The sequence below is a fragment of the Pogoniulus pusillus genome, chromosome 10, assembly GCF_015220805.1.
Source record: "Pogoniulus pusillus isolate bPogPus1 chromosome 10, bPogPus1.pri, whole genome shotgun sequence".
In the NCBI taxonomy this organism is placed as follows: Eukaryota; Metazoa; Chordata; class Aves; order Piciformes; family Lybiidae; genus Pogoniulus; species Pogoniulus pusillus.
Genome location: NC_087273.1, coordinates 8,866,629 through 8,878,266, shown reverse-complemented (window position 1 = coordinate 8,878,266; position 11,638 = coordinate 8,866,629). Strand labels below are relative to the sequence as shown.

Genomic DNA, 11,638 nt, shown 5'->3' with positions numbered 1-11,638 from the left:
TACAAACCACACAGGTAGCATCGCTTGTTAATCAGAAATGAACAGCTGGGAATCTAGAACTCTGCTTCCCTGAGACAGTGGAAATTCTTCATCTTCCTGACCATTTTGTGGGATCTTAAGGAGGAAATTTGAAAATAAGATCAAATCACAGGTCACCACACTTAAAAATCCTGGTTCAAGATCTCCTTAAGCCACTAAATGCTTCGATTCTGACACGTAGTGCACACAAGAGGGTTTGATACACAGGAGGGTTTATAGGAATTGTGGTTGTTAAACAATTTGTCATCTTTTGCTGATTGATACATGCAGGATCATCGGATCATTCTCAAATAGTAATTCTTTCAGAAAACTCATCTAAAAGTTTACATCTGGACAAAGTTGAAAGAGACTGGATGTACTTTGTAACCCATGCTATATGAGAGGGAAAGAAAATCAGACACTTAACTTGAACAACTGGTGCCAAGGAAGACAAAATGAAACAGCAAACATTCTTTAGAAGATCACTGGAAACGAAATTCAGATCTGTGCTATGAGATCACTATTATGTCCCATAAACATTTTCCCCCTAACCTCAAAGAGACATAAAACTCTTTCATCATCATGTGAATAAAAGAATAGATTTGATTTTTTAAATAATAACTAAAAAAATAAGACACTTCACTTTCAATGAAAGAACATCTCCAGTCTGGGGAGAAGAACATAAAATACGTGTCACTTAGTACTTGACACAGCTAATGTCCCTGCAGGAAAGAAGCATTCTAAAAGAGAAAGATTTTCCTAATGGAAGTAGAAAATGGTTTGTCATTGCCCTGCCTATGCAGATCTTCACAAAAAGAAATTCCTCTGCAGACATCAGCGTGAGGATTACATTTTTAAGATGGAGACTGAGCAACTTCCCCCCAAACATAGACAACGTATCGTGAGGCTGCTGCAAAAGAAACACCAGACTCAAGGGTGCTGCTGCTGCAAACGGTGTGTAGGAGGGGAGTGGGAGAGTGGGCAGATGTACACCACCAGAGGAAGATCAGAGCACCAGAAAAAGGGTGGGCTTTCTCTGAAAAGCATTTGCCATCATTAGCTCTGAAGGCAGAAATACATTTATTGTGAGATTAGACAAATTCCCCTTTGGGATAATAAAGCTTCTAGACTTCAATCTGTACCATGTCCTGTATGAGTTGTGATCAGGGTTCAAGTGACTAACCTTCCCTTGAGAGAGAATCACAGAAATATTTTGGTTGGAAAAGACCATTAAGATCATGGAGTCCAACCATTCTCTAACTCTACCAATTCTGGTGAGCGTCTTTCACTAGAATTAATACAGCACTGCACTTCAGCACTGCATCTCAGCATCTTCAGACACCTCTAAGGACAGTAATTCAACCACCTCCCTGGGGAGCCTGTTCCATTGTTTGAGAACTCTTTCAGTGAAGAAGTTTCTTCTCTTATCCAATCTAAACTTCCCCTGGTGAAACCTGAGGCCATTTACTCTCATCTTATCACTTGTTAGATGTGTGGGTGCTTAATTTGGGTTCCAGCTTCTACCTGCCTGGTTCACAAATTGACATAAATTGGCACTTTCCAGACCTGATCTAATTGCACAGTCTCCAGGTTTGGTTGGTGTCACCTAACCCGCCAGGTGAGACAATAAGGTCCTGCGCTGCAGCGCTTTATCAGCCACAGCTATTACCAGCACTTGGTTCTAACAGTCAGCTCTCAGGTAGAGAGACCTGATTTCCTGAGCAAATCAGCATTTTCTGTCTATAGAAACCTACTGGATAAAAATCACCAGTAAATGAGTACAAGAGGAGGAGATGTAAACAAGTGATTATCTCCCTTGAAGCACAGCCACTAACAACAGTCCATCTCATAAAAATGAACTTCTCTCCACATGAATCACACAGGCAGTGCAAAAGTGAAGTTAAAACCAAGCTTGCAAATAGAGCCAAAAAAAGCATGACTCAAATCTGCTCTCAGCATCTCCTCGAGTTATGAAAAAAGGGAGACAGAGATGAAGCGGGAAAAGCCTGTCTCAAAGACAGAATGGAGACTCTTGACCCTAATTCTAAGATGCCAGCATAGTCAGGATATTGGCTGGAAACAAAATTGCATTCAAACAGCTAAAAAGAGAGAAAGACTGTCCCAGGCAAGTTTGGTAGGGGTGAAAAATGGGCAGTTCAACTTTCTGTCTGGCATTGTGCAAGATCCTTCTGGAGAAGGCAGATCCCAGTGCTGCAGGGGAATTAGGCTCTCTCCAAAGCAAGGCATAGTATGTATGTGTTATTTTGCAACCATACAACAACCACTATCTCTGTCCTTACAGGCTGTGCAGTGATTTAAACTTCTCCTCCTTGCTGAAAGGAAGGACACTTTAAACCATGCTTGGGCATCTCCACTCACAGCTGTCAGAAAGCACTGACTTGCAGGGTTAGCTCACCTCCACCCACAAGCACAGATATCAACCTCACTCTGTTGTTACTCTAGACGGGTTAAAAGTCAGAGGTAGACAACTTTGTCATTCTGGTCAGGAAATGCTTCCTCTGAGGGGTGGGTAATGGAGATGGTAGAATATTTTTGATAGAGGCAAAACTATTTGTGAGTGCCAGAGCAGCTTGACAATTCAGAGTCACAGAACATTAGGGGTCAAAATGGACCTCAAAAGATCATCCAGTCCAACCCTCTTGTCAGAGCAAGGTCACCTAGAGTAGGTCACACAGGGACTTATCCAGATGGGTTGTCTCCAGGGAAGGAGACTCCACAACCTCTCTGGGCACCCTGCTCCAGGGCTCCAGCGCCCTCACAGTGACAAGGTTTTTCCTTTTTCCCCTGCAACCTCCTCTGCTCCAGTTTGCACCTGTTGCACCTTCTCCTAGCACTGGAGGCTAGCGTGCCTCCATCCTCCTGACACTGCACTGCACATATTTATCAACATGAATGAGGTTGAGGTTACCCCTTTGGCTACTCTGCTCCAGTCTGAAGAGCCTCAGCCTTTCCTCAGCAGGCGGATGTTCTACTCCCTTCAGCACCATTGTGGCTCTGTGATGGATTCTTCCAAGCAGTTTCCTGAGGTCCTTCTTGAAGTGAGGGGCCCAGAACTGGACACAATATTCCAGATGTGTCCTCACCAGAGCAGAGGGGGAAGAGAACCTCTCTTGACCTGCTAACCACCCCTCTTCTAATACACCCAGGATGCCATTGGCCTTCTTGGCCACAAAGGCACATTGCTGGCTCATGGGCATCCTTCCATCCGCCGAGACTCCCAGGTTCCCCTTCACTGTGCTGCTCTCCAACAGGTCAGTCCCCAACCACTACTGGTTCATGGGGTTGTTCTTTCCCAGATGCAAGACCCTACACAATTCAGATGGGTTGTGCTTGTTAACACATTCAGCCACTTCAATATCTACAGAATTACATATTCCCAGGAGAAAAAAAAATACTTCTTGTGGGAAGCACAAAGCTAACACATTGCCTTTAGAAATTGCCTTCTGTCTCACTTCTTTAATCCACACTCGTATTTATTACCCACACCCAGCAGCAACTCTCCTAATTCTAAAGGTAGAATAACCCAGGAAGGGAGTTAGCAATTACACAGCCATACTCTGTAGGTTTCATTGTACAGTTTACTCAAAGGAAAAAATATTAAGGTTTAAAAAAAACCCTCTCTCATGTTCCTCAATCTGTGAACACAATGTTCTAGGCTGGAAATTAGTGTCACTGAACTAATACTGAAAAGATGATCTATAAAAACTATGTCTTGGCTTTTTTCTGTACCTTGATTACATCTATTTTATTAATTGAGAAGAGGCAGTGGAGAAGAAGAAAATAAAAAGCAAGTTATGGCATTTATGTTAACAGGCATAAATCGGACCAGTCTTAATGACTTTCTCTTCTCTTCTAGCACCTGGGTATAACTCTCAGCACTGACAGGTTTAATGGTCAGTGCTAAGAACATATTGCAGATGACACAGTAATAATTGCAATCCCATACTGTCCCTTGCCCAGGGGCTTTCTGTCTTGAGAGTGTTCAGTTCAACATAGACAAGCTTCAAATGTAATTAATAATTATGCCAGAAAAAAAAAGATACTGTTTAGCTACCCTCATCTTGAAAGAGGTACTCAAGATGTTCATCTACTACATGTTTTGCAGCTGAAGAAACAGCTAGGATGGTTCTGTGTGTGTTCAGAAGAACATAAGAGCAATTGCTGTGGGATGACAGCAAAGTGTTCTGCTTCTAACAGCAGCCAAAAAAAAACCCCAAAAATCAGATGCCTAGCTAAGGGCAGAAGAGGGCAAACACAGGTGATACTTTCCAGCACTCTCCCAGCTTCTGGAGATTTCAGACTGATGGACATCTGTGCTAGACATATCCATTGCTGCAGCTATCCCCACAGACTGTTTTCCATGAACTTGTTCAGTCTCCCTCTGAACCCTTCTGAATTTCCAGCATCCACAATGTATGAAGGCAGAGTTCTGGCATTCCAAGTACCACTGTCACAGGCTACTGCTGACAGGCCAGCAAAGGCAGCAGGATGCAACAACTGCCATTCCCAAATCACTGAAGTCTTAGCTGTCCTCCTTTGCTACTGCCCCAGCTGGGCCATGGCAAAGCAATGCTTTGCACACACCAACCATCTGAACACTGAGAACAGGATTTAGAGAAGCCCTTCAGAGACTGATGCCTCTGCTCTAAATAAGCATCCCAGAGATGAGGTGCAGACATTCCAGCTGCGTCAGTCAGCAACTCAAGAATCCCAAATAAACTAGAGAGCCATTTCTGGCCAGAGTGGCTCCATTGCAGTTTTCTGACAACAGCTAAGTCACATTCATCCTAAATCTCACTCCATTTATTTTAGGTTTGGTTATTGATTGAAAATATTGACGTCACATTCTATTTTGACTAAGTCAAACAGGGCCTGACCCAACAGCTCATGAAGGGCAACAGCAGATATTGATTCAAATGGACTTTGGATCAGAACCGCAACCATTTAATACGGCAATGTGCCTTCTCATCTTCCTTCCTGCCCTACCTCCTTTTGTCTTCTATTATTGTGTTTGGGTTTGATCTGCTATTGATGCAAAAGAGCTGCCACAGGATCATCCTGAAGACACTGCAGATCTGCCACCTCTGATTCCCAAATGGCTTACCTGCCTCCTCTGTGTGACCACAGTATCACAGTATCATCAGGGCTGGAAGAGACCTCACAGATCATCAAGTCCAACCCTTTACCACAGAGCTCAAGGCTAGACCATGGCACCAAGTGCCACGTCCAACCTTGCCTTGAACAGCCCCAGGGACGGCGACTCCACCACCTCCCCGGGCAGCCCATTCCAGTGTCCAATGACTCTCTCAGTGAAGAACTTTCTCCTCACCTCGAGCCTAAATCTCCCCTGGCGCAGCCTGAGGCTGTGTCCTCTCGTTCTGGCGCTGGCCACCTGAGAGAAGAGAGCAACCTCCTCCTGGCCACAACCACCCCTCAGGTAGTTGTAGACAGCAATAAGGTCACCCCTGAGCCTCCTCTTCTCCAGGCTAAACAACCCCAGCTCCCTCAGCCTCTCCTCGTAGGGCTGTACTCAAGGCCTCTCACCAGCCTCGTCGCCCTTCTCTGGACACGCTCAAGCATCTCAATGTCCCTTCTAAACTGGGGGGCCCAGAACTGAACACAGTACTCAAGGTGTGGTCTAACCAGTGCAGAGTACAGGGGCAGAATGACCTCCCTGCTCCTGCTGACCACACCATTCCTGATGCAGGCCAGGATGCCACTGGCTCTCTTGGCCACCTGGGCACACTGCTGGCTCAAGATGTATCTCTCTAGCTGGAAGACAAGAAAGCTGAAGGGACAGGCTAAGACTTTAGAGCTTTTGATTTTTATGATAAAAACAATGTGGTTTAAATATTTTTACTTGAATATCATCCCACATTATCATCTGGCCTGTTCTCAGAAAGCTTTTTTCCACCTTTTTTTTTTTTTCTGAGTATTTGCATTATAGGCAGATAGCTACATGAGCTCTGAGAGATGGGGTAGATTTCAAGCTCAAGGATGATTGCCTGAGAAAAAGCCAGACAGCAGTTACGTGCTGAAAGGTACTTGCTTGTATTTCACTAGTGTCCCTGGATCAACGCTACCACTTGTGATTTAAAAGTCCTGCTAGTCATTTTACCAGAGAGCAGAGGAGCCTTTGCAGTGAGCTGTCAGAAGAGCCAAAAGGAGGGCTCTTTATTTCAACCCCACTCACTCGCCTGCACTGTAACAATTGCCTACACTCTGAAATCCTGTGCCTGGACCACGGTGTTATATGTAGGACAGCAACCTAAACAGGAACATTTGTTGATCCAGGAGTAGAATTTTGTTACATCAAATCTGAGTGCTTCAGGGTGATGTAAATAAAAATAACTTCACCAGTCATAAAGAGATGAAAACTAATTGCACCTGGGTGACAAGAGCATGTAACAGGAAAACTGACTTGGAAGTCTGTAAGCCAGTGTGACCCAGATCTCATCCACTTTAAATCCTTTCAGTTGCAACCTCGATACTGCACTTAATCAGCTCTGCTTAAGCACCCTTGCTGTTGCAGGGAAACCCATGCCTCCACTTCAGGCAGGGCTGGGTCAGCTCACAGGATTCAACATTTCAGTGGGCCCTATCTACTTTGAGTTACAAGTTTACACAGACACAGCTATTAAAACAAAGGCTTGAGTGATGGCTACTTACACAATTATTGTTGTCTGCCCCACAAAATGAGCCTTCCAACATTAAAGATGACCCACAAAATAATCAATTGTCTTTCACTGTTTGTAAAGTACGGAAGAAAAGCATGACCAAGCAATGCATCTACTTCTGCCTACTATCTATATGCTGTCTCAAATGGTATTTCTATCACCGATATCCCAACAGGGCTAGTGCTATAGTTAGATATCACCTATCCACCTGCAATCAAAGTCTGAACTCTGGATGTTTAGACCATAATGGTGGAGATCAAAAATAAAGCGAATACACAAAGCCAATAATAAGAATGATTCTAACTACACTATCACACAGTATCACAGTATCAAGGTTGGAAGAGACCTCACAGATCATCAAGTCCAACCTATTACCACAGAGCTCAAGGCTAGACCATGGCACCAAGTGCCACGTCCAACCTTGCCTTGAACAGCTCCAGGGACGGCGACTCCACCACCTCCCCAGGCAGCCCATTCCAGTGTCCAATGACTCTCTCAGTGAAGAACTTTCTCCTCACCTCCAGCCTAAATTTCCCCTGGCGTAGCTTGAGGCTGTGTCCTCTTGTTCTGGTGCTGGCCACCTGAGAGAAGAGAGCAACCTCCTCCTGGCCAAAACCACCCCTCAGGTAGTTGTAGACAGCAATAAGGTCTCCCCTGAGCCTCCTCTTCTCCAGGCTAAACAATCCCAGCTCCCTCAGCCTCTCCTCATAGGGCTGTGCTCAAGGCCTCTCACCAGCCTCGTTGCCCTTCTCTGGACACGCTCAAGCATCTCAATGTCCCTCCTAAACTGGGGGGCCCAGAACTGAACACAGTACTCAAGGTGTGGTCTAACGTGTGCAGAGGGGCAGAATGACCTCCCTGCTCCTGCTGGCCACACCATTCCTGATGCAGGCCAGGATGCCATTGGCTCTCTTGGCCACCTGGGCACACTGCTGGCTCATGTTCAGGCGGGTATCAATCAGCACCCCCAGATCCCTCTCTGTCTGGCTGCTCTCCAGCCACTCTGACCCCAGCCTGTATCTCTGCATGGGGTTGTTGTGGCCAAAGTGCAGCACCCTGCACTTGGAGCTATTGAATGCCATCCCATTGGACTCTGCCCATCTATCCAGGAGGTCAAGGTCCTGCTGCAGAGCCCTTCTGCCCTCCAACCCAGCCACATCTGCCCCCAGCTTGGTGTCATCTGCAAACTTGCTGATGACTGACTCGATTTTTTTTCTGCAAACTTGCTGATGACTGACTCAATGAACTACACAATGTCTAAAATACATCAGCAATAATGTGCCTGAAGCAAGAGCCTCCAGCAGGCTGCACACCTGCTTTAAAGCCAGAAATGCTATTTCCTTTTTCTTCTGCTTGTTTGATGTAATAAAAACAGAAAGAAGAGTTAGGTAGTGCACTGCTTCACTGACTGCTTATGAAAAGGAGGTGTATTATTTAAGATGCCTTTCAAGCACATTTTCCCACTGGATAAAATTTTAAGGATGCTCTAAGACTGTTTATTCACATTCCCCAAATTAACAACCATAATAAGGACATTAATATATAAATTATTTTATATTAAAATACTGTAATTGTAAAATATATAAATGCCACATACAAACATATACATTAAATACATTGCCTTTGCTTTTAGAGTCTCTCTCCCCTCACCCAAATAACTTCCAAGGTCCCAATGTTTGTCCAAACCAGCATATAGAGCAGCTTCATCACCTACGGTGTGCTTAATTACTCTGGCTGCCAGGCAAACCGCGCCTTTAGCACACCTTTATTTGGCAAGGACAGATTAAGGATGGAAGGAATTTACTCCAGAGCGAACCCAAGGAGGGGGAGCACCCTGGAGAGCGCCCAGAGCACCCTGGAGAGCACCCGGCTGCCTCCTGCCCGGCCACGGGTGCCCGCAGCCTTCCCACAAGAGGGTGTGAGGAGTAGCAGGGGGTGTAGAACAGCATGGGGAACGCAAAAACGCCAGAGGCGGGAGCCGCTGGGGACACGGTTAGCTTCCATTCGCACCTGGGTCTGTGTGCCTTTAGAACTGCTGCCCAACCCTTCCGTCTCCGATCCAAGGTGGACCCCAGCAGTTCATGGCATGGTCAACATGTGGTGCTGGTCTGAGCTAACCACCCCGACCTCCTGCTCGCCTATGAAAGCCTCTCTTCCGACGCAGCAAGGGCCGTACAGACCAAAGAGGAACCCTCGCACATCTAATGAAACACTTCATCAGCAGTAAATGAAAGACCCTGGAAACAAGTCATCAGTGTGATCTGAAATCCTAGGTCTGGGACCAGCTGAAAAGTTTCAGAGCTCAGACCGGCCAGCTGGAATTCCTGTGGCGAACGCTTCTTTCTGGTGACAACGTGCAGCCCAGCGAAGCACAAACCGCTTCCCTTGGCCAGCTCAGTGCCTGGGGACAGGAATGGCACATGGTCCCCCTCTCCTGGTCAAGGGATGCTAAGGCAGTGAGATACACACACAATCCTAGAATGCCAGGATGAAAGGAACCACAAGGGTGGATTTCAGAGTTAACGTTTCAGGACAGTTGCATGAGCATTACAACAGGACAAGCACAAGATTTTGGGATGGCTAAAATGCACCATTGCTGCCCCGGTAAGCGTCCAGGTTTCTATCAGCATCTAGTCCAGTCAGGAACAAGGGGACACAGTCTCAAGTTGTGCCAGGGTAGGTCTAGGCTGGATATTAGGAAGAAGTTCTTCACAGAGAGAGTGATTTCCCATTGGAATGGGCTGCCCAGGGAGGTGGTGGAGGCACCGTCCCTGGGGGTCTTCAAGAAAAGCCTGGATGAGGCACTTAGTGCCATGGTCTAGTTGACTGGACAGGGCTGGGTGCTAGGTTGGACTGGATGATCTTGGAGGTCTCTTCCAACCTGGTTGATTCTATGATTCTATGACATCAGAAGTAACCCTCACCCACAGTCATGTTTTCCCATTGTAAGCTTCTGACCAGCTCCAAAATAGTTTGCCAAGGATGGCTGGATAGGGTTTAAATAATCAACTTGTAAATCCCCCCGTGTTTAAATAATCAACCTGTACATTCCACTTGTAAATTCATCTTAAAACAAGACAAAATGTACTGACATCAGTTACAAAGAGGAGCTAAAAGACTAACTCCATGAGGGAAAAAACCTCCTGCTGCACAGATTCTGCCTCCATTCCACTGGCTTACTACCCTTTCAGACAGGGGATACCGAAATAAGACAAAGTAAGATGCTCTCTGTATCACCAGATACAATTAAATCCTGGGTGGCCTTAGAAAACCTCTAGAGAAAACACCTGAGAAGATCCAAACACCCCTGAGGTAGCAGAAATGAAAACAGATTTCACAGTATCATCAGGGTTGGAAGAGACCTCACAGATCATCAAGTCCAACCCTTTACCACAGAGCTCAAGGCTAGACCATGGCACCAAGTGCCACAGTTTTACCTACATGCCAGATAAAAGCAAGTAAAGACTAAACCCAGCAGCAGGCTGTAGGCCTCTGAGCTGCTGCTGAAGGGCTTTGCTGCAAGAGATTCTGCTGCTCTTGGATTAATAGCTTTTATTTTTCAGTAAGCAGCTGCCAGGTAACCTTTTAAAAGCATTTCATATCTTTTCTAAACAATACTGATTTTAAAACAGTCATTTTTGAGTCAGCTAATTCCTCAGAAATCACAGGGCAAGGAGCTTATTGTCTTGCTGTGTCTGAAAAAACCTGTAAGACAGATCTCCCTTTCAAAACACCAGCCTTATTTTCCCTTGTCCTTCCTAAAACTGGCGTGGGATTTTCAGTTTGTAACTTCCAGGCCCCCGTTTATGGGACCATATAGTGAAAAACTCCTCCTAGGCACAAAAAGCAGAGGAGATGACTTCTGTCATGCACACTCACAGCACCTATGGGCACTTCAAGGACTGGGAAATGTAATTTTCACACTTACTTTGTTTTTTTATATCAAGAATCTTCCTTGTTTCTAATGGCCAGTGTTCCTGCAGCATTCAGGTGTTTAAGAGACCAGTTCTGGCTGTGGGAAGTTTACCAGAGCCCATCTGCATGATCTCTGGCCCAAGAGGCCTTTCCCAGCACCTCAACAGCACTGCACTTGGGAAGCACAACTGTGGCCCTGAGAAAATGACTTCCTTATAATGACAGCCTGAAGTGATCTGAGCAGTTGTTATCACCACCCTGCCCAGGAGGGCTAGGCTAGAACTGTATCCACATTGAACTGAAGGGGCTGGTCTGCTTCTGAGCTTGTAGTGAAGACACAGTGAAGCTGATCTGCAGAGCTAAGTGTGTGTCTCAAGCTAAATACAGGAAGGTAGCTGTGAGGCATGGCTTTTACTTTGAAACTGGTCCCAGCAAGCGAAAGTTACATGGAACAAAGCATTTCCCAGAATCAGGAGATGTGTCTGACCCACAGAAAGGCACACGTTACCCTGAATTTGTTCCTCAAGGGATTCAACTTCCATTAATTCCCATGGAAGATCAGGATGAAGAGCTCAAACAACTACCGAGAATGGGTCCCAATTCATAGCAGCAATCTGTCTAGATTAATCATCACCTGCACTTTAATGGCAGGGTCTTTCAAAAAGGAGTAATTTCTGAGAAACATTTTGTGACTTCTTGGGAGCCTTGGGAATAAAGATTTCACAAAGAGGAAGTTGTCTGAAGCACTTTCCCAAACAGCCTCTTTGTTATTATAGAGATGTGAAAATGCATTGCAGAGATCATTACCAAGCAACACATCCTTGCAGAAGTGCAATTTGACATGCCTGATGTAATTGGCAGCCTCACTGTAACTTCAGTTGACTTCACCAAATGCTCCCCCTTGACTACCACTGTATATGTAGCAATTTTACATTTCCCCAAGACAGTAACATTAAAGCTGATGAATAAAGAGTATGGTAATTTATCCATTTCCTTGACCTTCCTCT

General features: G+C 45.5%; 1 protein-coding gene across 14 annotated transcripts in view; it reads right to left on the bottom strand.

Annotated features, from left to right (window-relative positions):
* The window catches only part of ANK2 (ankyrin 2), a 333,329-nt gene that overhangs the window by 171,274 nt on the left and 150,417 nt on the right, over positions 1–11,638 (bottom strand). The window lies entirely within an intron of this gene.